This window comes from Prionailurus viverrinus, chromosome B1 (genome assembly GCF_022837055.1).
Source record: "Prionailurus viverrinus isolate Anna chromosome B1, UM_Priviv_1.0, whole genome shotgun sequence".
NCBI classification, from domain to species: Eukaryota; Metazoa; Chordata; class Mammalia; order Carnivora; family Felidae; genus Prionailurus; species Prionailurus viverrinus.
The window spans coordinates 53,750,398-53,767,491 of NC_062564.1; the positions used below are offsets into that span (position 1 = coordinate 53,750,398).

General features: G+C 35.8%; 1 pseudogene; it reads right to left on the reverse strand.

The window, feature by feature from the left end:
• LOC125164754 (cytoskeleton-associated protein 2-like) overlaps window positions 1-17,094 on the reverse strand; it is a 37,053-nt pseudogene that overhangs the window by 12,571 nt on the left and 7,388 nt on the right.

The following is a 17,094-nucleotide window of genomic DNA, read 5'->3' on the forward strand; positions in this document are numbered from 1 at the left end:
ACAACTATTTCCCTTTTCTCTGTCTCTCTGGCTGTCTGTCTCTCTCTCATCATCTCTCACTTTCTGTATTTTTCACTGTCTTTTGTTTTTGAAAAAAAATTTAATCCTTTTGTTCTAGACAATACTTAAATATTAGGAAAGCTAAAATTTTAAAACTCAAAATACGTTGGCTAAGTTTTCTATACATTACCTTTACAGAATGGTTCTGATTTTATTTTTCTAAGAGCCGTTGCCCCAGAGGAAGGAAAGGCAGCCTAGAATAGTCTCTGGGGTTTGTACTGTCTTCTCAGGCCAGGTGTCAAGTAGCAGAGCAAAGAATAGAAGTGAAGAAGCAAGTGTCCCTTCCCCTCCCCTCTTGATTCCTCCTCGGCCTTTTTTTGAAACATTTCTGAATAACACATGAAAAATTAGATTTGAATATAAAAAGCTAGATGACTACATCAATTCAGAACTGTGTTTCATTAGAGGAACCCGGGCACAGACAGGACATGAATTGCCCCTTATCTACAAAGACACTGTGACAGAAGTCAAAGTTGCACATAAAAGTCATTTGCAATCATTTGCAGTCTCTGAGCAAAGGCATAGCTAAGCATCAACTCTGTAAAGTGAGGGGATTTGACCAGATGGTCTGTCACATGGCATCTAGTTGAGAAGTCTAGCTTTTTAAAAAACGTATGTATTTATGTAATTGTTTTTAATGTTTATTTATTTTTGAGAGAGAGAGAGAGAGAGAGAGAGAGAGAGAGAGAGCTGGGAAGGAGCAAAGAGAGAGAGGGAGACACAGAATCTGAAACAGGCTCCAGGCTCACAGAGCCTGATGCAGGGCTTGGGACTGGTGAGATCATGACCTAGGCGGAAGTCAGACATTTAACTGACTGAGCCCCCCAGGTGTCCCGGGGAGGCTAGCTTTTAAGCTCAATTCCTTCAGGCTGGAAGGACTCACCTTCTCTGCTAAGGCAGATGCTGGAAGGAAGGTCTATCATACTGTGGCACAAACCTTCTGCTATAAAAAAGAACTATGTTGAGAATAAGGTAGATCAATAGAGTGAAAAGTCTTACCATACTTGTGGGGTAAATTGATATTCAACAGTTTAGCATTTATGTATGCTATAAAACTGTGGCAAATTATAATCTTAAACAAATAAACCAAACACAGTGCTATGGGGATGTTAAATTTGACTAAGCCCAGTGAATTACTAAATCCTGAGAGCCTATAATCTGCTTGTCCATTAGACAGTTTCTTCCCGGTCACCTGGACAAAGATATTTCTCGTTTCCTGGAGGCTCTGAAACACCTTTTTAAAACAGGCATTAAGACATTAAGACTCAAGGATTTTCAACCATAATGTTACGAAGCCTCATTTTTACAGAATATAAAACACTGTTTCTTCCACTTCTAATAGCTTACTACTAAATTGTCTTCCTGCAGCATTTCCGGATTGCGAGACACAGGGTGCTTAATCGTGCTCACTCCTTGCTGAACGCCTTACAACAGTGAGGAGCTTCAAGCCTTGCACTTCTGGCATTCCACTTATTTTAGGGATCCAGGTGATCTGTAATTTGATACCAAGATGAGGATCTTCTTCTGTCTTGGTTATTTGGGGTGTTGCTGTAAACTCTTCTCTCTCTTTTAGAGAAAGACAAGACTTTTCAGGTTCCATCTTACGCCTGGATCTTCTACTGATGTTCTATCTGTTTCAGCAAACAAAGAGTTAGAGGTAAGTCCTGTGATTCTGTTTGGGTCTTACAAATTATGAAGAACAACTTCTTGGCAACTCTTATATCCGTGTTGCCCCGTTTCGAATGACCTTTTCTTACAGCTCAATAACATCAAAGGTGCTTTTACTTGGCGACAACTTTGCTTTGCAGATTCAGAATTTAGGAAAATTTTCAGCCTTAGGAAAACTAGGCAATATGATAAATATTTCATTAGAACGTACACCCCTTCAATGAGCTGCAGACACTGTTGGAGTGTAGTTAAATTTTTTTTGGACAGTGCAAGTGGTGCATTCTTTTCTTCATGTTTTTCCATACTCTTCCAGAATGAAATATTCATTTCCTCTATTTTTCTTTTTGTTTCAACTTCCATAGGAGGCCATTTATAGACATTCCCCTTAGATTTCTGCCATTCATCCAGGTGTTTCCTTTGATCCTCTGCTGTGATCTTCTTCCTAATATTTGGATGAATTTGGGTCCCATTTGGGACTCTTCTTTCATTTATGGTTTTGTTACCAGCTTGAGTTTTGGGAGCTGTCTTATTGAGAAAATGGTTCTGGGGAAGAATCTTTTTCAACTTGGAGTCCAAAGTCTGTGCTTTTTGTTGATAGCCACTGCTGCATTTATTCCCACTGGTTCCATTTGCCGTTATGTTAGGGGTGCTTGGACTGACTGAATTGGAACTGCCAACTGTCAAATTAGAACTTTGGCTTATGGCTTTTGACTTTTGCAGTGCACGTGATGTCTGAGGTTTAAAACAAGGTTGAGTGGATTTCTGATTTTGCTTGATGTTTAGATGTCTGCTGGTATAGCCTCCCAGAAACACACTGGGGCATGTCCAGGGTTTGGTTTGTTTTACTTTCTTCGCAGTAATAGTGTGTGACTATAACTTAGCTTCATTTGGTTTTTCATATTTATCTCTATTAATCTTTATATCCTTTATGTCTTCGACCACTGGTTTCTTTGATGCTCGAGTCCTACTAAGGGTCTGAACATAGTGAGAGGAAACTGTCTTTGGGAGTTTTTCCCCTGGTCTTGCAAGATTTGTTCCTCTAGAGAGTTGCTGTGACTGTACGGGTGGGATCTTAATTTGTGTTTCTCCAACAAATTGTTTACTAGCTCTGTCTTTCAAAACAGCACTATTCCCTGAACTTTTGCCCAAGGCTTGTTTAGGAGCCAAAATGCTCTTGGTTTGACTATGAGCTAGTCTTTGGCTTAGTTATTTATTGTCCATAATTTAGAATTTGGTTTCCTCTCAGAGTATGGCAAGGTTTGGGGCAAGTTCTTTTTGTTAATCTCTTTTAGAAAGCTATCCAAGGTTTCATTTTCAACATGGTTATTGTCCACAGAGTCTGCACGTTTAGCGTTTCTTCCATCTGCTACCTGCTGCTTTGCAGTTTTCTTTTCTTGTACATTAAGTGATCCCATGGTTTTTCTAGAGAGTTCTCCAGTAGTGGATGATCCAGCTTCATGCTGTTGTTGACTAGTGCTAGAAGGCTAACAGTTTGAGGTAGAAGAAACACAGCCTGAAGTCAGCCTTTTGCCCAGAAGTTTTGGTGGCTCCAACTTTGGCTTCTGCGATCTTGTGATATTATCAGGTTTAGGCTGGAGTTTAATGCTGATGGGTTTTGTAGCTTTGATAGGCAAAGCAAGATGTTTGCTAACATCCTTTTGGATATAATAGATTTAGAAGGTGGAGGATTCAGACAATTACCCTTTGCGTTTAGATAAGTAAGGCTTGGTGGTTGGCGCTTCAGTTTTCCCTTGGCTGCCAGGTACCCTGGAGCTTTCTCTGCCTGTGGACAGCCCTGGTAGCAACATGACATCTCGGTGACAGTTTTTCTTCCTGTATTTTTAACTGTTTTGTATTTGTGTCTTAAGACACAGAGAAGTCAAAGGGGTATTTACCTCTTGGACCTTGTCTTAGGAAAGGAAAGATAGAACATAAGTAAGTATGTCCATAAATAATCGTTACCTATTAAGTAAAAGAAAATGGGTGATGTGACAGAAAATAACAGGTATGTGGCTGCTTTAAATATGTCAGGGGAAACCTTCTGGGGATTATTTAACCTGAAAAGAAAAGCTAACCATGCAGAGCATTTAATATTCCATTTAGAGGCCAGAGCAAATTTATTTTCTTTAGGCAAGAGAGAGCTAAGTATATTAGGGAACTGAAACGAAGCTAATTTATCATTTAATTTATATGACTTGACTCTACTTTTATTTACTTTTTTCTTCGTATTCACTTATACGTGTACATTTAAGTACACATTTCTTAAATGCCTTAAATATGCCTGTATTAAAATGAATACAGTTTAGGCTCAAGTGAGATCCTCTCTGTAGATGAAAATATGCAGTAGTTTAAAAGGCCAAGAAACCCCCAAAGCTGTGAAAAACCCCCAAATCTAAGGTCATGTTAGGCCTTTCAAATGAAACTATAAGAAGCTTGACGTTTCTGGTCCAGCAGGGAAGAAGCTTAGAAGTTGCCACTTCATTTCAACAAGAAGCAATAAGCTGAAAAAGCTGAAAAATTAATAGCTTTTCTTAGATCTGTAAGGCAGAAGGGATGTCACAGAGCAAACCAATGCCCCCCAACTTGGAGAAACCAATAGGCAAATATGAAGAATCACAGCTTACTAGAGCAGAAACCCATGAGCAGAAATCATCACAAGGAAGGGAATCCTGAACTGTAAATGATGAACTGCTGAAGGCTCTGTGTTAGTAAGTCTGAGAGATAAAAACTTCAGGGGACCTAGAATCACAAAAGGGGCCCCATGCTTTTCTGAGTTTTATCTCCTGGAGCTCTACCAGGTTATCACAGTGAATATTAGAAAAATCCCTTTCTGCTTACAGTAGGGGAGGGGAAAAGAACCATTTTGAAATACACCACAGCATTCTGTTCTTAATAGTATCTGCCGTAGGAGAAATTATTTAAGCATAGCTTAAACTGCTGTGGTTTTATCAGAGTCTAAATGACCCAAGGGAAGAGAAATATCCAACTCTAGCCCATTCTAGCTATCCTACACAGCCTAAGGAGTGAAAAAAATGGGGAGGCACTTGTGAAGATCACAGTCCAGAGGCACAGACTCACTAAAAGACTGAGATCTAATCATAGAACAATGGAATGCTTGCTTGAGCAAGGATACCTCACCACCTTTACTGAAGGTCTATTTATCATTGTTCCATTATTGCCACTCAATTCAATAGTATTGGATTGGAGACTTCAACACACCTTTATCAGAACAAGATAGATTTGAGGCACCTGGATGGTTCAGTAAGTTGAGTGTCTGGCTCTTGATTTCGGCTCAGGTCATGATCCCAGGGTCATGGGATCCAGCCCCACATGGGCTCCATACTGAGTATGGAGCCTGCTGAAGAGTTTCTCTGTATCTCTCTCTCTCTCCCTCTGCCTGCTTCCTAGCTCGTGCTCTCTCTCTCTCTCTCAAAACAAAACAAAGCAAAACAAAACAAAACAAATGGGTAGATTCAGCAGGAAGAAAATCAGTAAGGACATAACTGAACTCAACACCATCATAAATCAACTGGATATATAATGTACATCTATAGATTACTTCATCAAACATCAGCAGAATATGCATTCTTCTCAAATTCACATGAAGCAATCCCCAAGATAGAACAAATTCTGGACCATAAAACACATCTTAACAAATTTAAAATGATAGAAATTATGCAATGTCTATTCCCATATCCCAAAGGAGTTAAACTAGAAACCAATAACAAAAAGATAGCTAGAAAATCCCAAAATCCATGGCGATTAAACAGTATACTTTTAAATAGCACACAGGCCAGAAAAGAAACCTCAAGAGCAATTTAAATATTTTGAACTAAATAAAATAAAAACGCAATTTATCAAAATTTGTGGGTTGCAGCAAAAGTAGTACTTACAAGGAAAATGACAACGTTGGATGAATATATTAGAAAAGAAGCAATATCTAAAATTAGTTATCTAAGCTTTCACTTTAGGAAGGAAGAATAAATTAAATCCCAAGTAAGCAAAACAAAAGTAATAATAAAAATTAGAGCAGAAATCAATGAAATTGAAATAGCAGGTGAAGGAGTAAATAAACTATGTGCAGTACATCTAGACAATGGAATATTATTGAGTGCTAAAAAGAAATGAGCTACTAAGCCATGAAGGAAACTTAAATGTATTTTACTAAGTGAAAAAGGCCAATCTGAAAAGGCTACAAACTGCATGATTCTAACTATTTGATATTCTAGAAAAGGCAAAACTATGGAGACAGTAAAAAGATCAGCAGTTGTCATAGATTAGTCAGGGAGGGATAGAGATGAATAGGTAGAGCACAGAATATTTTTAGGGCAGCAAAACTATTCTGTAAGATACTGTAATAGTGGATACATGCACTTATGCATTTGTCTAGACCATAGAATGTAGAACACCCAAGGTGAATCTTAATGTAAACGATGGGCTTTGGGTGATAATAATGTCCAAATATAGTCTCATCAATTGTAACAAATGTACCAAACTGAAGATGTTGATAATGGGGAAGGCCATGCATGTGTAGGGCCAGGGGGCATACGAGAAGTCTTTCTTTCTTCTGCTCAATTTTGCTACGAACCTAAAGTCGTTCTAAAAAATAGTCTATAGAATTAAAAAATATATATAACTGTCAGCATTTATGGTTGCTAGACATCAAATTAATTTAAGTAATCAAGATCAATGTATGACAACAAATCTGAAAAACATTATGTTAATGAGTCACTCAAGCCCACATATTGTATGATTCTATTTATATGAAATGTTCAGAATAGAGCATTCAATAGAGACAGAAAGTAATTTAGCAGTTCCCAGGGGCTGGATACAGGGGGAAATGGGACATGACTGTTAATGGATTTTTTTTCATAATTAAAATATTCTAAAATCAGACGCTGATTATGGCTGCATAGTTATATGAACATACTTAAAAACCACTGAAATGGGCATTTTTAAAGGATGAATTTTTATGGTACAAATGGAAATTGTATCTCAAAAGAAGCTGTTATTTTACAAGTTAACAAAATATACATGTCTTCAAACATTAAAATGTTGCTTTATAAGTGGATAAAATCAAACAGTAACAGAGTTACAAATTTCTCAGATAATAACAAGGGAATTTCCAAAAGGAACTCTAAAAAAGTCAGACTTTTCTGAAGGAATTAAAGGGCAAAAGAAAATGTGTAAAACAAATTATAATGTTTATTTTATAGATGAGTAACTAAAACTAAGTAAGAACAAGGACTTTGGCCAAGGTAACAAGGAGAAGAAACATCGGTGCTGGTACCTGAATTCTGGCCAATTACATCGAATGCTAAAAATGTTTTTCTGCTCTTGAAGTTTCCTTAAAATTCTGATGTCTTAGCAAATAAATATCTTTCTCACATTAAATCATATTTCTAGGACACAAATAAAAAATCTATAAGGTGTTAAAAAATTCATACTTTTAAAATATTTACACTTCTAACATTTCTCCTTCAGGGCAGAAGAAAGGGAAAATGCATATTAAATACTCCAGATAGTTAAAATTTCAAAAACATTCAGAACATGACTAATAAAAATGCTTTGCAAACCAACTGAATTCTAACCATTATGACCACAGATTTAAAACTGCTACTATGAAACATTTGTGTGCATATGTGGTGTTAAAGCTCTGTCTCATTTGTTTGGGCAACTAATTCAGAAACATCTCTTTCAATAGTATCGATTTACTATGGAAAATAGATTATTGTATGAAAATAAGCCATTCATCAGTCTGTCACTATCAAATGAAGGCAAGTCAATCTCTCTGGATAAAAATTCCATGTCACCAAAAAAGATGCTACATCAATTTTTATTCAAAATATACATTTTGGGATGCCTTGGTGGTCCAGTTGGTTAAGCACATGACTCGGTTTTGGCTCAGGTCATGATCTCCTGGTTCGTGATCCAAGCCCCCTGTGGGACTATGTGTTGGCGACGCGGAGCCTGCTTGGGATTCTCTCTTTGTCCGTCCCTGACTCTCTCTCTCAAAATAAATAAGCATTTAAAAAAATATACATTCTGTTTATTCATTCATTCTAAATATTCACTTAGCCTATCAATGTCAGGTACTTTAGTAAGTTCTAAGGTTGTGATATAGACCAACGGAAGATATCTTTAAAGGAGTTCCTAGTTTAGTTGAAGACACGAGCATGTAAATAGAAATTTGAAATACTTATGATAATTTTAAAGTTGATATAAGCATACAGTATAGAGGATTGATAAATCTATTGAATGGGTAGATGAGCTACCCAAAATAAAATTTCTCAACTAGAAAGTTAGGAGCGTCTTTTTCAAAATAAAATATGTGTGACAATTATGAAAGCTGCAACTGTTCCAGTTTTCAAGTAAAAAGCAACCCCCAGTGCCTGAAAAGGTGCTCGACATAACTAATCATCAGGGAAATGCAAATCAGAACCACAATGAGCTATCACCTCATACCTGGTGGTTGAATGGCTATTATCGAAAAGACAAGAAATAACAACTGTTGGCCAAGATGTGGAGGGGAGGGAACACTTGTGCGCTGTTGGTAGAATTGTAAACTGGTGCAGCCACTAGGGAAACAGTACTGAGGTTCCTCAAAAAAAAAAAAAAAAAAAAAAATAGAACTACCATATGACTCAGCAATTCCACTTCCGGGTATTTATCCAAAGGACATGAAAACACCATGTCAAAGAAATATCTGCACACCCCCCTCCCCAAGTCCGTAACAGGATTATTTATCATAGCTAAGTCATGGCAACAACCTAAGTGTCTAGTGATGAATGAACATGTAGAGAAAAAAAATATATGAAATATTTATAAATATAAATATATATAATAGAAATAGAAATATAGGAATATTATTCAGCCATAAAAATAGACGGAAATTCTGCCATTTCTAACAACATGAATGGAACTTGAGAGCAAAATGCTAAATAAAATAAGCCACCCAGAGAAAGACAAGTACTGTATGATCTCTTTAGGAAACTGAAAACAAACAAAACAAAACTCATGGTTACAGAGAAAAGATTGGTGGTTACTAAGGGTGGGGACAGGGGATGGGCGAAATGTGTAAAGGTGGTCAAAAGGTATAAACTTCCAGTTATAAAATAAATACATCCTGTGGATATATTGTACAGTATGGTGATTAACTTAAAAGAAAAAAAAAAAAAAGATCAGTACCTCTCAGCTACAACCCAACTTCTGTGCTTACAGAAAAAGAAATCAGTGTAGTTTCAGACAAGTAAGAGCACAAAATTATGCATAAACTTAATGAATTGCATTATCCCGCAAAGATGATACACCATATGCACAACAGAACATTTAAGAGTTTGGGATTCATTTGAGGGTTTGTAATGCAAAACATCATAATTTTTCTGATATTATAGTACTTTTCAACTAATTTACTAGCTAATACCTTTGAGGAAGTTAAGTGCATAGGAAAATTCTATTATAAGACAGAAAAAAGGATGAATTACTAACTGGGAAACAACTATACTAATCTGGAGAAAATATTTTGTAATGAAAATATGATTAAATCCTTTAGCTGCAAGCAAATTTATGAACTCATAAAAAAATCACTACAAAATAAAATATGTAATATACATAATTTTATTAAGACAACTTTATATAATATCTTTATTGTTATTATTATATTATTTTTAATTTTAGAGAAAGCACATGAGCAGGGGAGAAGGGCAGAGGGAGAGAGAGAGAATCTTAAGCAGGCTCCACTTTCACTGTGGAGCCCAATGTGGGGCTCAATCCCATAACTCTGGGACCATGACCTGAGCCAAAATCAAGAGTCAGATGCTTGACTGACTGAGCCACCCAGGCACCCCAACATAGAAATATGCTTATTTAAGCAAACAAAACAAATAAAACTTATTGTATTTTTAGCCATAGAACTGATCTCATAAATATTGTCTATGTGATATAATAAGTCTTAAATTTTAAACACCAATAAATATGAAAGAACAAAATTCTGACAAAACTGTACATATAGTAAAAATTCCTTTGATTGGCTCACATCAGTACTTTTTACATAATTTGAAGAAAATGAGATAGTTGTGCTGATAGCTGATGGGAAAACCTGGTCTAAAAATGTTTAATTCAGTGTTTTCCAAGACCATCTCCCAAAGAGTGTGTGCTAAGATTTCCAAGCCCTAGTAATTATGGAAAAGGATGCCAATTTTTTCTCTACATCATTTTTTTTTTTAATTTTTTTTTTCAACGTTTATTTATTTTTGGGACAGAGAGAGGCAGAGCATGAACGGGGGAGGGTCCGAGAGAGAGGGAGACACAGAATCGGAAACAGGCTCCAGGCTCTGAGCCATCAGCCCAGAGCCCGACGCGGGGCTCGAACTCACGGACTGCGAGATCGTGACCTGGCTGAAGTCGGACGCTTAACCGACTGCGCCACCCAGGCGCCCCTACATCATTTATTTTTTCATATAAATGCACAAATGTGATTATAATATTAGACATATTAGAGAAGCATTAAGTAAGTGCATTTTCTTCCATTTGTGTGTCTCCATTTCCCTCTATCCACTTAAACCTAAATATATTTATTTTATTGAAGGGTTCAAGACAGATTTCCCCAAAATATACTGCTTTGGCAAAATGCTTATTTTCAATTTAAAACAATTGAGACCTAGTAAATTCAGGAAAGCTCTTCACCTCCCCACAACTGCCTAAAAGGATTTATATAAAGGCCTTGCTCCAGGAAGAGAGCTTGTACCATAGATAGCTCTGTAGTGATATGAATGGTGTATGGCAGGCAGGGAGGAACCTAGCAAGGCCAGTTTGACCCAAGTCCTCTCTGTCTCATGGTTTCTAAGTGCATTATTTTCCTTTGAATACCCAGACCCCTACCTCTTTCTCAGCTCAAAATGACATATATACCTCATTTTACCTGTCGTTGGAATTTCCATGTCTGTGTGGATTCCCATATACTCTTAAATTTTATTTTCTCCTGTTAATCTGTCTCATGTCAATTTGAGTCTTAGTTCAGCTAGAAGGACCTTGAAGGGGACAGGAATTCTTGTCCCCCAACATTGTATAAATAGACCATACTAAATATTCTCATTTCTATGAGCTTTCTAAGTGGTTTACGTCTACTTTTGAGTTTTGTTTGAGTCATTTCATTATTTCAGATGCTTTAACGTGTCCACAAAAACCTGCAAAGCATTGTAGAATAATCACGTTTTAATTTCCAAATATTGTTAAACTGCTGTAAAGCTTTAACTTATAGCATATTTCCTGCAGCATGTTTGACAATATTTACTGCATCCAAATGTTCTACATGCACACTTTTTTATTTTTTGAAATTTAGAAATTTTATCAAATCTTGCCAAACTCCATTAGTAATAATGTTTTGTTTCTTAAATTTGTTGATACTTGATTATTACTCTTATTATTGTTTATATGTGTATATATATATATATATATATATATATTTTTTTTTTTTTTTTTTTTTTTTTTTTTTTTGAGAGCGAGAGGGTGCAAGTGAGTAAGGGACAAGTGAGCAAGGATCATAAGCCCAAAGCAGGGCTCATGTTTTACCGGAAGCGGGGCTCATGTTTGCCCAAAGCAGGGCTCATACTCACCTGATACGGGGCTTGTGCTCACCCAAAGGGAGGCTTGAACTCATGAAGCATGAGATCGTGACCTGAGCCGAAGTCAGATACTTAATGACGGAGCCACCCAGGCACCCGATACTTGATTATGTTGGCATATTTTCTTATATCAAAAGGCTCTTGCCTTCTTCCTATGAACTTCACTTAGTTGCAGAGTAATTTTTTTTCCCTTAGATAAATTGCTGGATTCTTTTTTTTTTTCTAATTGTTCATTTAGATTTTTGTATTAGAATATGTCTGAAAGCTCATAGTATTTTTTTTTATTTTAAATGTATTAATTACACATTAATAAGTAACAAAGTATGCCTAACTATTATTCTTTCTTTTTAAACCTGTCTGAAGTTCAGTGAGTCTCATCAATCTGATAATTTAGTTCTTTATTCAATTCATTAAGAGATTTCTTTATATATTTGTTACTTACCATCTCTTAAGCTCTGTCATTCATTTTTTTTCTTATGGAAGTCCAATTTTTTTGTTATTTTTATTGTATCTACTCTATAATGGCATGTTTTTTGTTTTTTGGTTTTTGTTTTTCCCACATAACTTGTGCCACTTAATATTTTCACTTTGTGCTTGGAGACATTTCTTCTACTCGATCTTCTATAACCGTAAACGGGTTCACAGTTTAAGCATACTATCCTTCAGTTTACCTGCTGAAGTATTTAGTTGGGAAATCTTAATATTTTTGTTCCAGAAAGTATTTGTGATTGGGATTCACTTGAGTTTTCTTGAGGCTTTTTGTTATTCGTTCAAAGTAACTTTCCGTCTCCTGGAGCAACTCTGTTTTGCTGGCATGAAACGTGTTTGTGTTGACTGGATCTTCTCTCTGGCTGCTAGAATCCCTTAGATGATTTGTTATTCTCTCTATTAGCCTTTAGATCTGGTGGTAGGAGTAAACAAGTGGGGGCAGTTTGGCTGGTTTTTACAGCCCTGAGCTAGTGGTTCAGGGGTAGAAGGGCTGCAGGTCCCCTGCTGAGTAGCAGGATGAAGCCTTTCCCATTCCCAGGTCTCCAGGCATATTCTCAACTTTAAGAGCAGAGGACATAGTCCAGCTTTTCCCTAGTTTCTAATATCACATGCATTGGACAAACTTTCATCAATGTCAAATTTTCCTCTAGGGATCTCCGTGTGCCAGGGATTGCAGAGATATGGTGATTCTGTTCTAGCCCAAGGAAGAGTCCTCATCAGTTTTCTCTATCAAGATCTCCTTCAAGCCTAAAGCTTCTCCTGTTCCCATCTGTAGATTGATTTCAAGAGCTAATTGACTTGGAAAAGACAGCCGGGAGTCTGGAGAAAAGGTATAGAGACCCCCGTGTATTCCTTTGGTAGGGCTGCCGCTTAAAAAGTACCACAGATGGGGGAGAGGAAGGACCTTAACAGAAATTTATTGTCTTGCAGATATGGAGGCTAGGAGTCCAAAATCAAGGTGTTACCAATTGGTTCCTTTTGAGAGCTGTAAGAAAAGGATCTGTTCCAGACCCCTGTCCTTAGCTTATAGATGTCCATCATCTCTCCATGCCTCTCTCCTCTTCTTTCTAGGATATCTATCTCTGTGTCCAAATTTCCCCTTTTTATAACTTTTTAAAATATTTATTTTTGAGAGAGAGAGAGAGAGAGAGAGAGAGAGAGAGAGAGAATACGAGCAGAGGAGGGGCAGAGAGAGAGGGAGACAGAATCTGAGGCAGGCTCCAGGCTCTGAACTGTCAGCACAGACTGCAATGCGGGGCTTGAACTCACCAACCTTGAGATCATGACCTGAATCAAAGTCCAATGCTTAACTGACTGAGCCACCCAGGCACCCCCAAATTTCCCCTTTTTAAAATGATACTAGTCATACTGCATTAGGATCCCTCCTAATGATTTATTTTAACTTGATCATGTCTATAAAGATTCTATCTCCAAATAAGGTCACATTCTGAGGTACTAAAGGTTAAGAATCCAAACACACCTCTTTTCAGGGGTTATGATTCAACTCACAACAGCCATATTTAGGTCAACTGTCTATGATACTTTATGTGTATATAAAATGATACTTTGCCTAATATATCAGTGAAGGCCTGGATTGGTCCTGACCCCACATACCATAAATGTGGGCAAACTGCAACACAAAATTCTGGAGGTGGATAGAATAATAAAAGGACTCTAGTTCAGAGGACCTGAAGGGATCATGAGAAGCACAAACACATTATCATAAGCAATCCTAGAATTTCACATGTATGTTTTACACATTACCAGCTGAACATAAATGAGAATTTTATAAAACACTCAAAGGTGTTTGCTACTACAAAAGTTTTAAATTTTATCTATAAACCACCCTTTTGGTTATTTATTTGCATTTTCACCAGAGTGAAAGGTAAAACATAAAATATTGCCTTTCCAAAACATTAAAACAAAGAAAAAAGAAAAAAACCTTACAGGTTTAAAGGAGGTCATTGTTTGAGTTTAATCACTATATTTAAGTGTCAAGTGGGAACTCTCTAGTAAAACAACTCTGAGTCTGCATTTCAATTAAGTTTAGAGAAAGGTGGGAGGGGGGAGTTGCAGAGGAAAAAAAGCTTTAGTCTGAAGATTCAAAAGTAAAAGAATTAATGAGCCATGTTAAGTGAGAATTTTTTGTTAAAGAGGATAGTTAATAACTATTTAACTAAATGGACTTTTAGAAACATTCTAAAATATGCCGCTCGAAAATATTTTTATAAAGTTTCCTAATTTAAGAGGGGAGAGTAGGCAATTTTCGATTGCAATCAAATACACAACAATGGGCTCACAACCATTAGATTAATTGGTTTTATATCATGTGTATTCTCATTATCACTATATAAGTTCTATATTGATCCCACGTTCTTGGAACAATTGGTATTATTGATTAAATTTAATTTTGTCAATCTGTTGGCTCTAAAATTTTGCCCCATAATTTAATTTGAATTCCTTACCTACAAATAAAGTTGAACATCTTAAATTACATAAATGACCTATTTCTTCTTTTTTTTAATTCCTGTTCATGAAATCTTTCCATGTTTGTTTTGTATTGTCAGTCTTTATTCTTCTTGATTTTGTTGAAGAAATATTCTACATATCCATACTTTGTCTACTATATTTTTATGTTATTTTTAAGGAAATATCTGTCTACAAATACTTTGACAACTATATTATAATAATATATTATATTATTATTAAATTTGTCAAATATTTGGCTTTCATGATCATCTAGTTTATCTTTGTTTTCCACTTTATTTTTCCTCCTGCATTTATTCTTTCTTTCTACACTTATGAACATCCAGTTGTTCATTCCAACATCCAAAAGATGTATCATATATTGTTAATTTTCAGCCTTGATTTATGAACACTTAACACCACACATTTCTAATTAGTCACCAGTTTAGCTGCTTTTAATATGCATTTTATTATCATTAAGCTTATTTTGTGATTTGATATATATTTATATATTTGTTTGTACCCACAAGTTTCTTAATGCATAGTTATTCATTTTAACTTGATTAAATATCAGTCATAAATGCATTCTCTGAAATGATGGCACTTCTTTAAATTAGTTGAAACTTATAGAATACATTATTATGTTCACTTTTTACAGATGTTCAACACATGCCTAAAAAAATGCTTAATTTGGAGGAGGTAACATTGTATATTCATTACATGAAATTTGTTTACTATACACACACACACTATATATATGTATATACTAAATGATGTATTTATAATATATATAATAAACACTATATATATATATATATATATATATATAGTTTCATAATTTATATCCTGATTTTTTGTAAGCTTGATCTAACAGCCATTGAATAGTATGTTAAAATGCCTTTTTTGGATGCCTGGGTGGCTCAGTTGTTTAAGCATCTGACTTCTGCTCAGGTCATGATCTCACAGTTTGAGTTCAAGCCCCACATTGGGCTCTCTGCTGTTAGTGCAGAGCCTGCTTCAGATCCTCTGTCTCCCTCTCTCTCTGTCCCTCCCCTGCTCGTGCTCTCTCTCTCTCTCTCTCTCTCTCAGAAATAAAATAAACATTTTAAAAAGTTTTTTAAAAATGCCATTTTTTTTTGCATTACATGTTTTAAAGTTATATTTTTAAGTGCATACATATTTAGAAGTTTCATGTCTTTCTGGTGAAAATTTTTCATTATATAAAGACCCTTTTTGTGTGTAAATATGCAATTTTCTTCAATTTTGTTTAATATTAGTGTGGCTACACAGCTTTTATCTATCATCTATCTATCTATCTATCTATCATCTATCTATCCATTTATTTATTGGTTAACAGTGCCCTGATGTACTTTCTTCTCCTCTTACTTTTATCCTTCCTGATATCCTTTAGTTTACTTCTGGTTCCTACAAACTGTATATAGCTGTTACTCCTTATTTTCATTTTTAAAAATAACCTTTTCTCTGTAGTGGATTTTGAGAACTTTTCTTTGACTTCAGTATTATGTAGTTGTATTGACACTGATTTTCTCATTGACCAAACTCTATTCAGCCTCCCCTAGGCTTTTCTGACTTTTGGACTTTTGAGTTCATCTTTGCATTGTCTAATTTTAGCAAGAATTCTGCTAAATTATTTTAATAAGAACCCCCACATCCTCAATTTCTGATAGCCATTGGTATCTAATCATGTTCCTTATTCCCCACCGTACCCCAGGTCAGCTGGACTGCCTGCAGCAAGAATCCTGTTAGGTCACTTTAGCCAGGACCATCACCCCTCCCCCGCCCCTGTTTCCTCTAGTAAATTTTATCAAATGACCTGCACCCTGCTCTTTGGCTATTAATTTCTACTTGCCCAAGCGATATTTGGAGTTGAGTTTGATTTCTCTCCCCCACTGCAACATTTCATCTCTGTGGTCAAATACCCATACCCCTTCAACAAAGCCTTTCTTACCATGCTTTCACAATTGTCATTGAAAGTTGTTTTTTGTTTTGTTTTGTTTTTCTTCTTTAACAGTACTAACTGAGATGAGTCTAGTTGTAGTTTTCTGTCTACTTGCCCCACTGGGACATTTTGCGTTTCTATAAGGTTAGAACAATGCCTTTAATCATTTTGATAAAAATTTCAGTTATTTATTTCGTCATATTTTACTTATCCTCATTTAACTTATACCTTTTTGGGAGGAGGGGGAGAAACACAAATCTGATGTCTGCTGAAAATTATGAATCTCTTCTCCATGTCTTTAAAACTACCTTGAATATTTTTGACTCTATTGGCCCATCTTGTATATTTTTTCACATCTACCTTCCAATCCACTAATTCCCTTTTGGGATATTTAATCTGCTGCTTCAACTATCCAAAGTTTTTTTTTATCTTTCATAATTTTTAATTCTAGATACTTCCTTGGTTATTTTTCAGACCTATCTGGCCAATTTATAGTTCCAGTCATATTTTTATTCTTTTCACATAGTAAATGCACTGATTTTATATTCTCTAGTCATTATTCCAACATTTAGCCTCTGCTCTTCTAATTTTTTTAACTGCTTTGCTGACTATAATTCATGGTGGCCTATCTATTTGTGTGATTTTTTTTGGGGGGGGGTATTGGGTGTATGTTCCTTGAAACTTTATCTACGGGAATTCTTTCAAACTTGGTCTTAAGATATATTCCTCCAGAGAGTATCTATAGTTGTTTCTGCAAGATTTCTAGGACACGACAATCACAGCACAACTTAAATACATATTTGAAACTTGGCATTCATGTGGCCTTAG